Source organism: Gobio gobio (assembly GCF_949357685.1).
Source record: "Gobio gobio genome assembly, chromosome: 5".
In the NCBI taxonomy this organism is placed as follows: Eukaryota; Metazoa; Chordata; class Actinopteri; order Cypriniformes; family Gobionidae; genus Gobio; species Gobio gobio.
This window is the reverse complement of record NC_137101.1, coordinates 42,634,635-42,655,656: the sequence shown is the minus strand read 5'-3', so window position 1 is coordinate 42,655,656 and position 21,022 is coordinate 42,634,635. Positions and strand designations below refer to the sequence as shown.

Here is a 21,022-nt window from a genome sequence, read left to right as displayed (position 1 = left end):
ACATCTGCCTTGAGGTTGGTGACATCATGGGCCCGGAGGATGAGCACGAGGAGGATGTGGCAGAGGATGAGGGGGAGCAGGGTTTGGAGACAGTCAGTGGTGCTCCATGGCGTGACCAGCTGTCTGCTGAGGTGTCTGCCCTGGAGGAGGTACCCGCTGACCATGACTATTTGTAACAGGCAAGTAAGACAGTTATAAAGCTACAATGCCTAAGGAAAAAAAAAAAAGAATGGTGTTGCATGTTTATAATATTTTATGGTTTGATGAGAGTTCTTTTATTCTTCCCTCTTTTTGAAAATAGTGACATGGCACCTGTCGATTTAGTCAGCCCTGCAAACCCGCTGGTAGACAATGCAGTGGACAGTGGAAATATGCACTGAAACACTCAGGAGACCATCCCAGATGATGTCCCACCAGCAGAGGCCTTACCAGGGTCTCTATTGTGGACCATCCCATCCAGCAGCACCACCAGGGTCTCCCTGCTCAGCTGAATAAAAGCGTGCATAAGTGTTCCCAATCTATTTTATGTATCGTTAATTTAAATTAGTTTTTTCTGTTGTTGTAAATAGTTGTTAAAATAACTAATTTATGTACAAATTGAAATTTACATGCCAAAAAAAGTAAGTTTATAACTTACTCCCATTAAAAAAGTAATCAGTTTTCAGTTTCAATGTTTGTTTTATTTCCAAATTTTTAAAAAATTGCTTCATTTACAACAAACTTATTCCAAATATAAAATACCACTTTTAATTTGCATGTCATAAATAAAATTTGCACAGAAATAAGTGGAAAACAAATATATACAAAAATTTAAATACGTAACATTATTTTTCTAACATTCTCTCAAGGAGAGAAAAGAGTCTGTCCATCCTCTCCCTGCCGTCTTGTGCCCTCCTTGCCTCAGTTTCCCTTTGGAACCTCATGTCTTCCCTCATTAGTTCAATGCGCTCATCTTCACGGCCTCTTTTTCGGGCTGGGGCCGGGGCTGGGCCTGGGCCTGCCTCCTCCTCCTCCTCCTCCTCAGCCACTGCTGAACTTGGCCCTGGTTGGTCATCAGGGATGGAGGCAATTAGGACAGGGGGGTTGTTGGAAGGCCTCTGTCCCAAGACATCATCCATTTGGACAAACCACGGCCAAGTTGCAGCAGTGGATTTCCCGCTCACCCCCTGACCTGTCCCAGGACACTTGCAATCCTAAGGCAGAGCAAATAGACCATGTCTGTAGTTAACAACTACAACAACACATTTCAGCAAACGTGTCAATTGACTTGCTTACTTTGTTTTTTTTTTTTAAGTTGTCCCATTTCTTTTTGGCCTGCAAGGGAGTGACCTTCCCCAACAGGTCCATTTTCTCCAGAATTCTCCTAAAACAAGAGAAAAAGGAAAGACTTATGAAAAAAATATTAACACAGGGGTGCAATCTTAACATTAGAAAATTACAGTTGTTTCTATAGAAAATGCTCCAGAAATGATATGCCTGGATCGTCAAGTTTGATAAAAGAAAAAAACATTTGTAGACATATCTTGCATGACAGCACTAAAAAAAAACAACAACAGCAAAGTGAAAGACTATTGGTTTATGTAGTTGTTGTCTCATTGCCGTTACATTTATAGGGTGAGGGCTATTTTTTTTTGTATACACAAGAGGCAGCTAATGGAAATATTACAAAAGGTTAATGTCTTATCGCCAGACCACAAGGGCAGAGTTTTTGGCCCCAGTAAATAAATGATCATTTTCGGCCCTCAGTGTAATGAATTGAGCAATCTGCTCCTTTGTCCCTGAAACAAAAAGTATTACAACAAGTTTAGCCTCAGAGCACCTGACAAAAGAAACTGCACTTGTAACATTTTTATTAACAGTTTTAGTGCTGCGGTTTTATTTACTTGAATGCATTATTGAAATTCAAGGCTTAAAAAAACACAAAAAAAACAATTTGTCTTGTTTGTAGGCCTAGTTCAAACATCTGAAAATTAGGCAATTTTACAAGAAGCATTTACAAGTCTTGGTTTGGGAAAAAAAATCATCTAAATGGAAGTAACTTCCAAGGCAGTCATTTTGACCGTTTTTATATTTTGCAATGTAATAACTTTGTTGAAATTAAACCCATAGCCTACAGCTACAGTACCCTGACTTTTGACCTAAACTGTTGTAATATTCTTGTTTTTATTAAAATTACAAAAGAGTTCTGAGTATTTGTAGAATGGCCATAGAGGTCAAATTACCACACATTACAGGCGGAATGTCGCGTATTTCAGTTTGCTATTTTTCCCCGCCAGTGAAGATGCGCTACATATAGCAACTTTTTAGTTGTTTAAATAGGCCTATGCTATTGACCATTGAAATGTCAGCAAGAAAGACATTGTGAGGCGCAGAGGTTTTAGCCTTGCTTGAGAGCCTTGAAGATGCTGGTGTCTGCATATACGATTCGACGGATCTAAACATTTCCAATAACTCCAGAGCATTGTAAAGTCCATAAGTCAAAATGCATTGAAAAAAGATGGATCTAATAATTTCCATAATTCACAACATGTTTTCGTGTAACGAAATATTCTTCTTCAATCGATATTACTTGGCATTTACACTCAAAAACAACATTTTCAATGCGGTGGAAAAAAAAAAAACTTTACTCTCCCGTTTGCCACACACAAAGCGAGGCACGCAATTTTGGGCACGTGCCATTATATATATAATATATATATATTAATAATAAATATATATAATCCATGTTGTTCGATTTTATTCAAATTGAGCATTTCGTTGGAGGATTTTTACACTTTTCATGGTTATGCCCTCATAAAACATGAAAGCTTAATTATAAAATCAATAGAAGCTTCGAATGTAGGCTAAATATGACATAAAAAAAGTAGGCTACTAGCCTATGAAAATGCTCCTTAATGAAATTATTGTTTGATATTTGGACTAGAAAATATTAAGAAATGCATTTTGCTGCTATTACATTTAGGATTTTATTAATTTATCTCAGTCAGTTAATTGGTTTTCAATGGGGATTCAGTCCTTGGTCCATATTTATGCTTTTATCAACACTTATTTTTGATAGCAATTTGAATGAATTAAAACACAATACTACTTACATTTATATGTGAATTCCTCAGCCACAGAACTAGGACTATTCATTTTAGGACTATTCACAGAACTATTCATTTTCTTTGAATAAAATTCCTTCTTCTTCATTGGGAATTTATGGCAGCTTGCATCCAATAAAAGTCATGTCGTCACCGGCACGCTATGAATTGTGGGGTAGGGTAGGCTGCGAAGTGTCCACTGTTGTATCCTTCGTTTGCCTGAGAAACGAAGGGCGCATTTGGAGTTGCATTTTAATGATATTCCAAATTTGGGCAGCCTTCGTCGTGCCAGGATGACGCAATTGGCCTTCAAAGGGTGCAGCGTTTGAATTGGGACAGCCTTCGCAGCACTGCTGTGACGCAATCGGCCTTCAAATGAGTCCTTTGAAGGCTGCAACGTTTCAATTGGCACAGCCTTTGTCACTCCGCGGTGACGCAATCGGCCTTCAAATGTGGCCTTTGAAGGATGCAGCCCCTGAATTGGGACACAGCTCTTGACTCTCTGGATGGTAAGCACTTGCGATCCTATAAGAAATATTCAAAGTTGTCAGAACTTGCGAAAGAGCTTTGAAAGAAAATTAGTGCCTTGATTTGTTTGCACAATTTTCAGTAGGCCACACGTAGTAAAGAATTTCAGGACCCACTTTATATTAGGTGGCCTTAACTACTATGTATTAACATTTTAATTAATCATTTGATACAATGCACTTATTGTGTACATACATGTTTTTAAATTGTACTTACATATTTAAAAATACCTGCATATAATTACATCTGTAATTAATGTATGTAGTTAAATTTGTAATTACACAGTTGACACTTCCCTTACACCTAACCCTACCCTTAAACTTACCCATACCACCACACCTGTCCCTAACCCTACCCGTATCCCACCTCAATATCAGCAAAAGTGTTTTGCAATACAATTTGAACACAGTAAGTACATAGTACTTAAGGCCACCTAATATAAAGTGGGGCCGAATTTCACAAGTGCTTTAATAACAACCAGCGAGGTAATTTTTCTCAATGGAACTGCTTCTGGAAATTGTGTAGCAATGCACATTACGGTTAACAAAAATTGATTGCCGGCCTTAGTTTTAGGCAAAGGGCCCAGACAATCAACAATGACATCTTTCTGGACAGAAAGCATTCAGGTTTAAGGCTCCTGCAGATTGGAATAATTTACCTTTAAAAGTACGATCGTTGACTTAATTTAATATGTTTAAAAAAGGTTTATTCTGTTGTTTCGAAACTTGTTGTAATTGTTTTAGATGATTGAGTATAATTATTAATGTTTGGCAACAATTCTTATTTTTTGGTTAACTGAGTAGTTGCATGTCTGCTGATTTGGATTAGATGACTGTTATTGCTTTGTCTTGTTTTATTGTTTTTATTGTCCTTTGTGTGTTATTCAACGCTGTGTATTAGGACCCCCTTGAAAAGGAGATGATGCATCTCAAGGGGTTTATCCTCAAAGAATAAAATTTGTATATATATGTTCAAATGGTTCCCTTACGACTGGAATGGGAATGAGCAGAGCACAAGGAATTACTTGGTTCAGTTTACCCGTAATCTGGCAGGTTTGACAGGTGCGGCAAAATTGCGTGACATCAGTTTTTAAACGAGGTCAAAAGAAATGTATTAACGAGAGCTAGAGACAAAACTTGCTGTCATAAACAGGAAGGAATAACAATCTCCATTCAGACCCATATATAACATCAGGGCACCATCTACGCATCAGTAATCCATTTTCAACAAAATAGGCAGATTTTCGTTTCCGTGCTACCTCTGAGAAAACAACAACAGAGAAACACTTTTGCAGAGTTGCATCTTCCTTTGGTGCCGAAATAATTTTCAGCTTTAAGCAGCTCGAACTTGAAGGAGGCGAATGGTAAATGGACTGCATTTATATATATCGCTTTCAACCAAAGCCATCGGCCATCCAAAGCACTTTACATATTGCCTCACATTCACCCATTCATACACAGACGGCGGTGTCAGCCATGCAAGGCGCCATCCAGCTCGTCGGGAGCAGATGGGGTTAGGTGTCTTGCTCATGGACACCTCGACACTTGGTCTTGTGGAACCGGGGATTGAACCACCAACCTTCCGGTTTGTAGACAACCTATATGAACCACTGAGCCACTGCCGCCCCCAAGCCACCACCAATCAGTGTCATCCATTTTGCGAGTCTGAGCCCACGTAACCACACAGACAGGAAAAGTTTCAGGGTACTATTTTGACAATTCATCGGGCTGATCCAACAAAACTGGTTTGTCAAAAACTTCCAACAAGGGCCAGACTTTCCCACCGGCCAAATCATTACAGAGAATAAATTCTACCCCATTCACAGGCAACCGCTCACAAACGCCTACTTTGACGAATCCTGTACACAACTCTGATTCTAAATATATCTGATGTAATGGTACTTTGACCAGACCCATCTCTATGCCCTGTACCAGCACATTACTGCTGCAAAAAGTCTGATCAGAAAACGGCAGTGCCTCCGCCAAAATAAAGGATTGTTTTTTTCCAGTATCACGGAGCATCTTAACTTTTACTTGCTCATCAGATTTACCAGTAACAGAAATTAATCCTTCCATCAGAAAAGGTTCATAGCTATAATCTGGCTTGTCACCAAATTTGACAAATCCAGCGCTCTTAGTGGTAGAACTTTGCTGTTTTTATTTCAGCTATTAAATGGCCAGGTTTATGGCAGTAAAAACATTCTCTGTCTTCCTTGACTAGTGGGACCCTCAGGAACAGGTTCAAGCCTTATCAGAACGGGCAGGAACAAATACATTTTTATTTGTCAGCGCGAATTAATCCGCAAAGACAACGGCTTGAGACAAGGCCGTCACTTTCTGCTCATTTAAATAAACGACAACACGCTTAGGGATACAGTTCTTGAAATTCCTCCAAAATAATTAGTTCTCGTAATGTTTTAAAATCTTCGACCTTATTCGATGTGCACCACTTGTCAGATAAAATGCCCTTTTCTCTATCAAACTCAACAAATGTTTGGCTGGAAAAAAAAAATGCGTGACCACTAAAACGCTGTCGGTAGGCTTATTTTATCACATGCGCAAAATTGTAGCTTTTACCACATCATAATTCAAACTATCCTCTAAGGATGGAGAAGCGCAAACGTCCTGAGCCTTACCTGTTAATTTGCACTGCAACAATAGAGGCCACATCTCTAGACCACCTAAGTGCAGATGCAATAAGCTCAAACACACTAAAATATGCATTAACTTCTTCTTCCTGAAATTGCGGCACGAGAGATATGCTTACTTACATCAAAGGTGGTTCCCAGTGACCCGGCCCCCGATGAAGTGTCAACGGCCTGTGAGGGCTGCCCAGCTGGGACCGGTGTACCTCTGGCGGCTTTCAGCTCAAGTTCTCGCAGTTTTACCTACTTCTCCGCCTCTATTTCTAATCTGCGGACTTCGAGTCGTAGATCCATCTCAGCCCGACGGCCCTCTGCCCTCTCGTGCGCATCCATTTGGACTAGCGCCAAACAGATTTTAAGCCGCGCATCACCCCCAGACCCAACCGAAGCCGGAGTAAAAAGCTCAAAGGGTGGTAGCACAGCCTTTGCTTCAGAACCCTCCACCTCAGCCATTCCACTCTGCTCCTCATCGACCATAATAGGGCGACCATCATAACCAAGGATACCTGCAGACAACACCAAAACACCCAATTCCACCAACCTTTTTGACACGTAAGCTTTATCTCTCTCTTAAATGTTACGATCTCTAAAGGTCTAGGAGATGGAACGCAACATTTAGGGCGTTTTCACACCTGAAAGTCCGCACCACGGTCCGAACCGAAGTTCATGTTTTGATACTTTTTATATATTCGGTTAGTTTTGGTTTGGTTTCACATTGCAATTATGTGAGCGGACTAAAGAACTTTACACTACGCACTTGCGTCCACTCGTCATCATCTATGTGGGCGGCATCTGGACATTGATTGGTTTGTAAACGGACGTGCGTCTGACGTCAGCGTCTTTGACAAGTTGAATGAACGGACGCATATCGTTGCCACTATTGAACAGTGCGCATTGCTTGACTATTTTTTTATTTGTTACGTTTAAAAGTGGACATTTCAAGCTTTATATACACATATTTCTCATGTTTGTGAGGCAAGTAGCTGCTGAGTTTCGGTTTATTTGAGACCCGCTCCAGTTCATGTGTAAACCATGTGATCGCTCCCGTGATTTTTGTCTGCTATAGACTATTTGCTTCTTATTTATTAAATCCAGGCAATTATCTGATTAAACGTTGATTAAAATTAAGATACAATTTATACAAAACGAAATTCCCATTAAAGAAATGCTTTCTAAGCAAAATCATACAAAATTTAGTTCAAAATTATTTCTGACTTTGTCTACAGACATAATGCGCATATTTTCACTTTTCATAATCAATGTAGCCTAGATTGAATTTAAAAATAACGTTATAATATTTAAACATAAACTTCCTGTAAATGGTCTGAAAGTCCAAACCATACAGAAAATGCTTTCACACTAGAAACAAACCGAACCTTTGTTCAGTTTGATCCGGACCGAGACTACCTCTTTTCGTCGGAACAAATTTCGTCTGTTTGGTCCGGATCGTGGTACGGGGGAGGTTTCACACCTGCAATTTTGATTCGGACCAAACTGAAAAGTCAGAAAATCCGGACCAAACAAGGTAGGTGTGAAAATGCCCTTAGACATTACATTAGTGCTGGTGGACTAGAATAAGTAGAAACGGTCATGATTGAGAAGTAATTATTTTATTCACACAATGAGCCAAAGCCACTAGATGCAGTGAATGAGCTATTTACAATGTGATAAACAAAAATAAATAATAAAAAACTTTGTTGGGAAAAAAACTAAAGTGGCAAAGAACAAAATAAAACCAAATAATGATTTTCAAGCTACCCCCAATCCCTCTAATTTACCAAAAGTGGAAAATTAATCCGAAATCTTTGGGGCATACAACGCCCTGTCCCTGCGCTAACTAAGAAAACCAAAATACAAGGAGTGGCGCACACTCCTTACCTAGTGTGTCTCAGCAACTCAGATCATCGACAAACACATGACTAAATGTCTAGAAAAAATTAAATGAACAAACACGCACACACACACGCTGCCCTCCCAAACAAGGTATGCTGGAAGAATTTTAAACCCACGGACCGGATTGGACGCTGAAGGGCATGATTTCTGCCAGAGTCCTATCCTGACTCTTTTCCACCGGCTGTGAGGTGAAGACCACATGTCCCAAGATTCTGCGCTCAAACGTGGTGTCATCACACTACGCATTTGTTTTGAACAGGCAACCTCTAGTGGATGGAAAAGATACATAGTGTAGCTTTAAGCTTGTTCAACTTGATGCAGCGATGCGCAGACCGATCGGTGGCTGACTTGAAGCAGTGCATGGCGGTTAGAAATTTTGTCCGACTTGAGGCAGTGCTGACGCCACGTGACTGTGATGTATGTCAACAAAGTGCCGCGAGAGCGATTCGAGAGCAGTTGGCTGGTGCATTTTGTGCAGCTTCTCCAAAACGGCTGCAGGAGCTCTGATGACGACACAGCCTTCAGTTCCACTTATGCTCACAAATCAGTTTTTTATAACTGCAAAACCTCTTTTCATGTTGTCACAATGCTATATTGTCATGTTTATCAAAATAAAACTGATGAAAAAATGTAGACCCCACTTCATTGATAGAGTAGCCTTATATGTTGAACTTTATTCTTGTACAAACAGACGCTGTATTAAGCAGTACATAAATGAAAATCTGTTTTTGACAAATATTGCATTTATTTCCCTTCAGCTGTGATAAAGTATGCAAACCCAGCGCGAGCGTCACTAAGGGAAGCAGAAAGTGTCCGACTTCACTTCTCCGTTTACAGCTCCTCCCCATCTGCACGCAGTTGCTCTCCTCGATCGGTTGCATCCAGCAGCCGATGTCGAACATATCTTTTGGTTAATTTAGTCATGTGGGTTCTCAGTTCAGTTCTGTCATTGGTTCATTGTCTTGATTGTTTACAGGTGTGTATTTAACCCCTCATGTTGCCATGCGTCTTTGTCTAGTATTGTGCGTGTAACCACTGTGGTGAGTTTGTCCATGTCCAAGCCAGGCCTTGTTTGTTTTGCATTTTGTTTATGTTTTGCTGTATGATAATTAATAAAACTGCACTTTGGTTCTGAAAGCTTGCCTCCAGTGGAATATGTTACAGAATACTAGACCTCAACTATGAACCTAGCAGTTTATTGTCTGTTGGCCCTCCGTCAAGGCGACCGGGCTATAGCCGATTTCATAGAGGAATCTTGCAGACTTTGATTTGATGGGTTTTAATGATGTGGGGCTTAAGAAATGGGATAAATGAACCTGTACATTCACAGCTGCCTGGGGGAAAAGTGATTTTTTCTCAATACATCGACCATGCGCTACTGCTGAGTGGCTCTGCTTTCACTGTGGGTTTTGCAGATGAGGAGCCCTTTCCATTCGACAGTACCTGCCACACCAGAGTGTCTCCATGCCCCTACGAGTCCAGCGAGGGCTCCAGCCCCTGACCAGCAGGGGGCATAAAGCCACGGACTGGTTTGTTTTGCATTTTGTTTATGTTTGGATATATATTAATTAATAACTGCACTGTCTCCAGTGGAAAACGTTACTTGGACAAACAATTATTTACATTTCAAGCACATAATTTCCTGTGATAACTAAATTAAGTAGGATAAATTATAATATAATTATAAATTAATTAAATAAAAAAATTAACAAACAAAATTAAACTAGTTTGCTTAATTTCTGCAAATACTTTGCTGATGCAGGTAGGCCTACAAAAAAATGACTGCCCCCCTCCCCTAACTCAAGTCAAATGTCGCCACATTGAGGTTCTTAAAATAGGTTCCCAAGCACATAATTTTTTAGTTTTTCTTAGGCTGGGATGATAGCTGGCCAGCACATAATTTTGATGTGGATAAAAGACATTGTAAACCATTTCTGGTATTGTTGTAAGGCAGTAGAGAACAGTTCATGGTAAATCTTGTGTGATTATGAATTTTCATCATAATAATTACTGACAGTATTTGTGTTTTTTTTTTAGTATCTCTGGACTGGTGTGCTTCATCATGTGAAAAACACACATGGGCCTTTGGACTATGTAAACATGGCGGTGTGGAGGTTGACCACAGTGGATGAAACTTGGTTCCTGTTGTACATCGTCTTAGCAACTAAGAATAACGAAGCGAGACGTTGCTTCGATTTAGACGTTTAATGAAAGAAAAAAACAAGAGTAAATACAGTGTGTGCTTGTTCAGCAAATCGTTAACAAGATGGCTCCTTGCCAAATCTCCTGAACATCAACAAACCTACACGTGACTTTCACCATTGCTCAATGCATCTTAGGAAATGAAGTCCGTTTCAATGCAATTCACAAATAATCATAACACAGTCTGTTTTTAACCACATATGTATCTGCCACGTTAATCTTAGTGCTGTGTACTAACTGTCAGTATTAATGTTAACTTATTCATTTTAACTTATTAACTATTCTTTTAAATAGTCTTCTAACAATAAATTCTCAACAGTTCCGTTGCACATCAGGCATTGTCCAAGATTGTTCTTGATGCAAGATGGCTCAAAAGAATTGACAGGTATCTTAGATTCAGGTAATTATGTAATACTATGTATCATTTTGCAATAAGTTTGTCTATGATGAACTTGAGCTTGTGTTTTCAGCTGTTTATTGACATTTATTGTTAAAGGTCAATATGTGATGTATGTTTGTGTTTAATGTGTAACTCCAGGACAACTGCTGAACTAGAGTCATTTCAAAATCACATTTTGATGCATTCCATCAAGAGCTTTGCATTTTTATGAGGCATGAACCTTGATTGCTGTACTGGACTACAATCATCGTCCAGTATTGGTGAATGCAGAGGGCAACAAAATGCGAGTAAACTTCAGTGGTAAATTTGCTTTAATAAATGTATTGTGGTCTTTACCATGCCAATATGATATTTTGATGTAACTACCTTCAAGTCTCAGATACAGGAGGCTGTACAACAAAAATTCAAAAAGGTGGTGTGTTTATGTTTATGGTTAATTTGAGAACAATGTATAACAATGATAATATTTTGCATGGTTTGATTTGATATTAGCTAAGCTGTTGTTAGATTTAAATCACTTTTGGTAGTGAAAATTATTTTCATGTTTTTTTTTCCTCAGTTGGTCAAAACAAAAGTGGCAGACATGTTACTTATTCAGATGACATTTTTCAGTACAATTCGTATTTTTGTCATGCATCCAAGACGTAGAATCTGTGATTCCGAAGAACAGTATCCACACCGGTGTGGTGAATGAATTACAGCCACACATATTCTTCAAAACATTAGATTCATCCACATTGAAATTAACAAATTAATCACTGCTCTTGACCGAATAGCTCTAATAAGAATCAATGCAAGTTCATACAGATAAGACTATCTGGTGTTTTATTTAACTTTTTATTGCTTTATTAAATTTTTTAAATATTTATTTTACTTAGGGTGACCATACCTTATCTTTTTCCTGGACATGTTGTGGTCGGATTTTTAAATTGCCTAAAATGTCCAGGTTTTGGCTTTTTCCTTTTGAGGTTTTAATGGCGCCAATAGGATATTTCCCACAATGCAACCCAAAAGTACTTTACAACATGTATTGAAGAGGATATCTGGATTTAGAAAATCGAATTGCTTTGTTGATTTCCAGAGCGGTACCCCTACTTCTTGAAACTCACACGATACTAGCAGACTGCTAGGGACGGGTCCTACCTTAGTATCCCTAATGTGCAGCCGCCCAGAGGCTTTAACAGTCTGTACAGCTTTTTTAGTAAAGGTCACTTCTGTTTTGGCATAAACCCCCTGGAGCAGTAGAGCATGCTTCTCATCGACAATAGTGAGTGAGTTCTTCAACGAAAGGGTTATTGTGAAAAGCCTTTAAGAGTTTAACTGTAAAAAACCATCTTGACTAAATTACCTTACTACTCGTAATTATGATCTTTTACAGATAGCTAGCTAGATCAGACTCTTGTTTTGGGCACGGAAATGGGTGTTTTTACTGCCTTGTGCTTGGTAAATATAAGCAGCACAGCACAGCGGTTCATTTGCCTGTCGTCTCCTAATTAGGACCTGAAATAGATATATATTATAAATAAATAAATTAAAGCATACCATAAAGCACATCAACCTGATTACGGAATTTTGGAAAAAATAAAACTGATTTCATAGGGCCCTAGTTCATACAGCAAATACTGGCCTAAAAAGTTACAAGCAGTTGTTGAAGAATTCTCTTCCTATAAAAATCACTTCTCAAAGGATCGTTGTTTTCAGAAAAGGCTTTATTCACACCAACCAACGCAACAAAGCCTGAGTGCCGTTTGCAACCGACACTCCTGTACCTTGGATTTTCTGACATATATATATACATACCATAGTTGTCTTCCTATTATGGTAGCAACCTTCAAACTCCTGGCTCACATATCACCACATTCCAAGTTCTTTTTCTGTAGGACACAAATCTTCTGTTTGTCATTTTGAAGCACGTTCACCGAGTCAGCATGCACACACTTGAAACGTCAGCACACATTTGAACATAATAGTGTCTTTGCATTAGCCTTAAACTGCAAATTTTTAATTAATAAAATCTTCTACACAGTCTGCTCCTGCTTTTAATGCCAGCTGCAATCTCTTCCAAAGTGCTGTCTCCTCTCCAGCAGTGACAGAGGAACTCTGGGGAACTCCAGATTCTTTGGCTTTGGCACAGGGAGTGGGTTGCCATCTAACATGACCTGTGACAAACCATGTTCCTCTACATGCTCCAGGGGCCGACCCAAGGCTGCCTCTACTAATGGCGCAGGCCCAGACCCCTTATTTTCTTTCCCAGTTTACCTCTTTTTTGCACCTCTTCCTTCCTCCTCCTCAAGAAAAAAAACCCCTTTCACTCTGTCCTCTGCAACACAGATGCCCACCCCACCAAATGCTACTGCCTTGGAACCAACCCTTGTCGTCAACAGCATCAGTACTCAGATCCTCTCAGGTGCGGATGTTGATTTATCATTATCTTTACTCCCTCCATCTGTTTCAGGCCGCGAAGTAGGTGACTTTTCAGTTACCTTAAAGAAATCGGCTATTAATCTCACGATAATTGCTGAGCTTGTGTTATCTTCCGGAGGTTCTCATTTCTATACTTGCCAGAAGATGTTCTCAGCTAAATGTGCCGTCCGTGTTTCCCAATGGAACCAGTGCCTGTGCTGGGGCGCATTGAACACAGATCTGCACAACAGAGTGTTCTTGGGCTGCCTTAATATCTCCTGTGCAGTAGGGCTGCACAATTAATCGCATTTCTAATCACGATTACGAATGCCACGTTTAAGTAATCGTTCAAAGCCGTGATTACAAAACAAAAAAATCCACTTACATTATTCTGCTTGCTTAAGAGGTGTGTTTGGAGCATGTTAAGTTGTCTGGTGGAATGCACGAGAAACACCAGCACGGTAGCCCCCACCATTTTTAAAAAAGCTGTGTACACAGCCTATATATTAACTCCACAAATTAACTCTTGCCACTGTTGCCTCTTTTGCCTTTGGCTTGCTTAGTTTGGGACACTAAATATTCAACTATATTACTGATATGTCCGCATTGACACTATATGAGAACTGAACTGAGCGGGATGACATTAATGTTTTATCCAGAGCGGCTGTACAGCTGAATCAAATTCTGTTGCATTATTTTCCTGTTAACACTGTGAAGCTGCTTTGAAACAATCGGCATTGTAAAAAGCGATATATAAATAAAGGTGACTTGATTCTACAAACATGGAAAACAGTGATAGATGGACCTCTCAAACTTTCTGCTAAGGAGAAAATTCAACACAAGGGGACCAAGCGAAACATGATTATGTATCGCATTGGCAGTGCGAATGCAATCAGGAAAATGTCCCTAGGGGAACATTTAGTTCTCTGGGAACCACCCTGGAGGTTAGTTACTATAACTAAGTTCCTAGAACTACCCGGTGCGAAAGCCCCTATTATTGTAAGTACCATGCATGAAACCAAACAAATGTATAGATGACATGAGGCTTAATCATAGACTGTAAAAAAAATATGGACACCCATAGGATTCTGAAGAGGAGTTTTGAAGTGTAAAGTAGGGACGAGCTGGCCGTTGCCATCTTGGCAGCGCGTCACTTCCGGATAATAGATCATGGGCAAAAAGATGGGACGTGGGTGGAGCTGAGGTGACGCACTGACTAACAGACAGCAGATAAATGGCTATCCACCAGTCACTCAAAGTGGCCACGCCCTTAATTATGCAGAACTTTAAGGCTTTATATAAAAAAGTTATTAAAAAAAATTCACCCCCCTCACAGTTGTCATGAAGGGCAAAATTAGCCGTATAGACCAAAACCACAATTTGTACCAGGCTGTAAACATGTGTTCTTCTGCTGTAAAGTTGGGCATTTTAACATTGGGCTCAATGAGATTCTGCTCCCTTCTGGAGCCTGTCTCTCCAGTCGATGAATTGCAGTTTAAGTCACTTCGGTATTGGCTTCAAGAGAAACTGGAGAAGGTTGCCGCTTGGGCTTAATGCTATAGAAAGCAATAAAAGTTTTTCAGGAAGAAAAAAAGTTTATTTTTATATAAAAATATGGCATGCAGTTGCTTCAAATGGTATTAAACTATTCAAAACATAATTAAATGAAAATTGTAATTGCGATTATTAATTACGATTATCACAATTTCAAGGGAATAATCGACAATTATGATTTTTGTCATAATCGTGCAGCCCCTTCTGTGCAGTATGTAGATCACCCGCTCACTCCACCATATCATGTCCTCTGGTTAACCCTTCAATTCCCCCTTGCCCAGTTTTATATCAGGAAAAATCTACTAATTATGTCCCATGGCAAGTAAATTTCGAATCTTCTGTCTGGTCTCGAGCACAGTTTCAAACCCGGAGTGGAAAGCCTCCCCACTCAAAATATAATTGGCTATAATCTTCAGTCTGCTCTCGCCGAGCCTGACACAGTGGGCAATCTAAGTCGAATCTGGTTTCATGATCGGCCCATTTAACATTCCCCCATTCAATTGTTTCCGTATCAGCCCTATTGGAGTGCCTACCAAAACATTTTCAGGTAAAGAAATGCATAATAATTAATCTCTCAGCACCATTCCTCACTCCCTAGCATAAACAGCCTTATCCCTCTTGAAGAATTTTCCCTTCACTACCACAACACTGATTAAAGGGATTGTTCACCCAAAAACTGTTTACCCCTAACTGCGTTCACACCGCCGCCGGCGAGAGCGTCAAAGTGGCCGGAAGTCATTCATTTTCAATGGGAGCCCGGCGGCGAGCTCCGGCGAGAGCAGCGTGGCGTGTCTTGGACGATTTGGGCGTCGAGGAAAGTTGAAATCAGGTCAACTTTATGGTAATGAGCTATGACGCGGTTCGGCGGCAACCAATGGAAATGTAGAAGTGCTCCGCTTGAAATTATTCCAGAGAACGCAGTGCTGTAAACTTTGGTTCCGACCACATTAGTTCCCAAGCAAAATGGAGGAGAGGTTGATCATTGCGGTAGCGGGTTTCCCGATCATTTACGACGTGTCCCTGTTTGCGTACAGGGACACAAATAAAAAAAATGACGCGTGGACCAAGGTGTCTGAAATTGTTGGAGTTCCTGGTGAGTTGTTGATGTGCTTTTACGTTATATATTTAATGAAAATAAGTGGGAATTGCAAGCTGTCTTTTTTTGCGCCACTTTATCCCGCCAAAATTTACATTTTAATAGGAATATCACGTAACTTAGTTCAAGTTTACTTGTACATTTGTGTCATTTTGTGCAGATAAAATGTGTAATATGTTTATTTTGTATATCTGGTTAATCTCATACAGGCATTTCTTGAGTTAAATAACGCGCTAGCAAAGAGCTTCAGTGTAGTTACCGGTGTTCATTCAGCGCGGCCGCAGCTCAAACAGCATTGCACGACTAATAATAACTATGATTGGGACTGTCATATTACATAACACGAATGAGAACACTATTGTAATAACTCGTTGTGAATTCATTGCGTCTAGTTGGCGTTTTATATATATATATATATAATCAGTGGCACATCTATGCCATTTCAGACATAGCATGCAAACAAGCTATTCTGAAATGTGGGTAATGAGGTGTTTATATTGAATATGTGTTTTCTATTATCTTTTCACTAGCGGATGAGTGCAAAAAAAGGTTGAAGTCTCTTAGAGACACCTACCATAAAGAGAGGAGGAAGGAGGCAGAGAGAAAGAGGAGTGGAGCAGGGGCAAGCAGTGTCCGGCATTGGCGCTACAGTGGAGTCATGGGCTTCCTCAACCCCTTCCTAGAAGATCAATTAACTGCCAGTAATATGGTAGGGGGTGTTGGGGAAGCCCTAACCCCAGAGGACAGAGATGATGCCATGGCTGAACCATTGAGCCAGAGCCACACCAGCAGTCTGTGGAGGCTGTGAGTAGGAGAGCTAGCGCTCCTCAGGAGGACAGTGACAGCCTTTTTTTTTAAAAGCCTCCTGGAGGACTTCAGGACACTATCATTTAGCACCAGGCAGGATTTCAAATTTCAAATACACAAAATGGTGTATGAGGCAAAATGTTTAGAGGCTGGACACACTGAACACTGGGGAGAGAGTGATGGGGGGCAACTGACAAGTCTGTTAGGGGTGTTTGTAAGCTCATTTCCCTCGCAGTCTTATCAGCTGCACCTTGTGCTTTCTCCCCACCTTGTATGAAAGTGTTGTTTCCAGTGTTCAAAACTGTTCAGTATGAAAGTATAGTATGCAAGTGTTTGTTCCAGAAGTGTTTTTTTTTCTACTCAAAGTTGTTTTTTAAATGTTTCCTTATATTCATTTTTCCTTGAAGTTAATACATCGGAAATAAAATATTGTTCTATAAAATATATTCCTGGTTATGTGTTTTATATTATTACAAATCTATCATATTCTACCATATCGTATTGAAAACGTGTAGCAGACCCAGGTGGCTCTTTTTTCACACATTATTTTTTTACTTAAAATAAACAGGATTTTTTTTATTTTATAATTATCTTAAGATAATCTTAAGAACATAGTGTACACTTCTGTGCTATTTTGAGACACCATGAATAATGAATATGAACTAAAATGTCCTTTTAACATGCTGTGTTAATTTTTTTTTAGTTAAATACATTTTTAGCACATTTTAGTTCATTTTCATGGTGCCTCAAAATAGCACAGTTGTGTAGTCACACTCGATTTTTTTATGTATAGAAAACATGTTTTGTGATTAATTGGTGGCTCTTAAAAGCTATTTAAATGCATGGCTTATGCCACAGGTTGCCACGGGACGGCCCCCTTGTTGGAGATATAGGTCATGAATTTCTCCCGGACACGGATGGCCTCACGTGTGGCGTTGTTGCTGCTCACTCGGGTGACCTCCTGTAGGCCAGCAGCTTCGACGTCTCCTGCCGATGGTATGGGTGCCCTGGTGATACTCATGGACCTCCTCAGGAAGTTGTGCAGGACACAGGTAGCGTTCACACAGGCGTCCACGTTGGCAGAGCTGATCTCAATGACTCCTCTGTACATACGCCACTGAGATGTGAGAAAACCAAAGGTATTCTCAACAATCAGCCTTGCCCGTGACAGCCTGTAATTGAAAACTCTGTGCCTGCCGGGGGAGATCCTGTCCAGGGACCGGCCGCATGGATCTCGGCGAAGTGGAAAGGCCTCATCGGCCACAAAAACATGTAGCAGAGCATGGCAGCAGAGCATCCTGTGGCAAGCCAAGGGTCCCATCTCTGAGTGCCTGGCCGAAGGTGGAGTTAGCCAGCACACCGCCATCGCTGGTCCTCCCGTAGCTGCCCACATCCACTACACGGAAGCAGTACTGGGCATCTACCACCGCCAGGAGCACAGCAGAGTAAGTCCCCTTGTAGTTAAAAAACAGGGACCCTCAATTGTCAGGGGCCCTGATACCCACGTGCTTGCCATCGATGGACCCAAGGCAGTTGGGGAAGTTCCACCGATGGAGGAAGTCAGTGGCGATGCTTCACCAGTCCTCAGTGGTGGGGACTGGCATGACCTCCTGTACCAAGGCATCCCATATTGCCCTGGCGACCTCTCCAACAATCCCTGCCACGGTGCTCACTCCCACACGATAGCTGAAAGCTATGGTGCGGTATGAGTCTCCAGTGGCCAAGAATCTTCAACAACAACAACAAAAAATTAATAACTACTTAGGCAAAATAAACAAAACACTTGTCTATTTATTCTACTTCTACTCAACTGCATTTTCAGAGGGAAATATAGTACTTTTTACTTTACCTAGATTTTTCCACCTCAACAACTTCCTCAACAAACTCCAACAGTAAAATTCTGATGTTACATTAAAGGGATAGTTCACCCAAAAATGAAAATTCGAGTTTGAGTAAATTATGACAGAATTTTCATTTTTGTAGTGAACTATCCCTTTAATGTATAAGCAATAATAATCAAATGATATAATGGTATAATAGTCAGTTCACTTTTAATCCTTTAAGTAATTTTTTTATATATATACACCTGATTGTACTTGTCACATTTTCAACATTGGAAATTTCAACTCCACTTAAAACATAAAGAGAAAGAAATGAACTCACCGTAGACAAATTGCGAGGCGCTCGGCCGCATTAATAGCGTGCCGATAGTTGGTGTCCTGCCTCACAATTCGCGGACCCACTTTTGACAGCAAGCTGTCAAACTGGTCCCGGTCCAGCCTGAAATACCGCTGGAACCTGTCGTCATCCAACCGCAGCTCCTGCACCAGCCAGTGATATTCCCCGAGCTGCAGACGGGCTTGGAGAATGTCATGCACCCATACCGATCTCCGACGTCTTCTCCGCAGGTAGAGCAGTCACACCAAATGCAACAACTAGATCATCCATAGTGATATTGCATATAAAAGGTGTTGCACGCCTTCTTATCAAATTCACATTTTCGCGCTAGAAAGCCTTTTTTTCAGCGGGAATCCAATTAATTTGCTCAAAACAACACCGATTTGACCAATTGCATTAATGCTGCACTTAAACCAGGACAGTTATTGTAAAGTAGGCTGCACACAAATTAATGTTAAAGACCAAGGCCAGCACCTATAAACTGCATGTTGAAATAAGACTAGCACTTCCATGAACACAAAAGCCACACCACACAAATGGCTTTTAAATGGTTTATTTCGTTAGCAAACATGCAACTATAATTGTTAAGTTAACTTAACACATTTAAATTATTTCATGAGGTTATCTTATACGGGTATAGCCTACTGTAGTCAGTCTGCACAAATGCCAATCAACATGATTGTTTGCTTTGCGGCCGCTTTAAATACAGTTTAAGAAAAGACCAAGCATTCGAACTACGTCAGAGCGGCAGCGCGTCCTCAAATCTTTCTACAGCGTCGACGGCAGGGCGGCCAGAGTGAAATTTGACACACTTGACGCACAGTAAGGCATCCAAGATGTAGGTGTCTTCGTTTCTTCAGTAGAACACAAATGAAGATTTTTAACTCCAACCGTTGCTGTGTGTCACTCATATAATGTTTGTCAATGGGGTCGAATTCTATTAGAGCAAAAAAACATGGACAGACAACTTCAAATTAAACCCCGCGGCTCGTGACGACACATTGATGTCTTAAGACACTTTCTGAGAGAAACCGAACGGTATTTATGCAATTAATTCACCTTGTATCAGACGTATGTCTTCAGCTCTCCAGACTGCCATCACTTCCCGTGAGTGAGGTCAAAATTCCGGCCAGGTCATAGATATGTATACGTAGATTCCTCATTCGAGCGATCCACGCAGGCACTAATGAGGTATCTATGTATATATCTATGACCCGGCCGCTATTTTGACCTCACTCACGGGAAGTGATGTCTCTACACTAGATCGTGTACATTGACCTTCCTTTCCGGAAGTGCTGCGCTTTCAGGGCTGTTGGACATGGTGTTGTATTTGAGGTAAAAAATGATATAAATACTGTTCGGTTTATCGCACAAACCGATCGTTTCGTGTCTTAAGACATTAATGTGTCGTCACGAGCCGCATGGATTAATTTGAAGTTGTCTGTGCATGTTTTTTTTACTCTAATAGAATTAGACCCCATTGACAAGCATTATATGAGTGAGACACAGCAACGGTTGAAGTTAAAAATCTCCATTTGTGTTCTTCTGAAGAAACAAAGACACCTACACCTTGGATGGCCTGGGGTAAGCAGATAAATGTCAAATTTTCATTTTTGGGTGAACTATCCCTTTAAAGACAATTTTCCTTGGCCATAATGACAAATCAAATGAAAGAATGAAGGTGATTCTGATAACACAAATTTATTAAAACACAGAAGAACAACGAATTAAGTACAAGAAAACGGGAACAACACTCAGACCGCGGGATTTACATACATAGACCTCAAAACGCGGGATTTACATACATAGGCCTAGACGATGTTTAAATTTCTATGTTTCTGGCTAGAAATACCAACATGTTCACTTTGCCTGGTTTTAATAAGCTGCGGATTGGAGTAATGACATTCCACGCTGTGCTGAAGACCCGCTCTGATGGAGTACTGGTAGCACATATGCACAGATATTTCCATGCTAATCTTGGCATGAACGGAAACTTTTTTAGTTCGTTTTCCACCAAGTCAGTGGGTCCTTTTCCCCATCGATGGCCATTCCCTGCAGGTACATGGTCATTTCTGACTCGACCTTTTGCTCATCAGTGAGCGTGGCTGCAGCTGCTCTCTTCGCAAGAAGGCTGCCCAAAGACCACTTTTTTTTCTTAGGCACGGTGGCGACGCTGGCGTCTGGTTCCTCTCCATCTTCTCCAGCATGCGAGGGACCTGGTGTTGGCCTTGGCA

The 21,022-nt window shown here is 40.5% G+C and overlaps 1 protein-coding gene across 1 annotated transcript in view; it reads right to left on the bottom strand.

Moving 5' to 3' along the window:
* The window catches only part of LOC307126546 (uncharacterized protein), a gene marked incomplete at its 5' end in the record, with an annotated part of 1,586,879 nt that overhangs the window by 423,846 nt on the left and 1,142,011 nt on the right, over window positions 1-21,022 (bottom strand). The window lies entirely within an intron of this gene.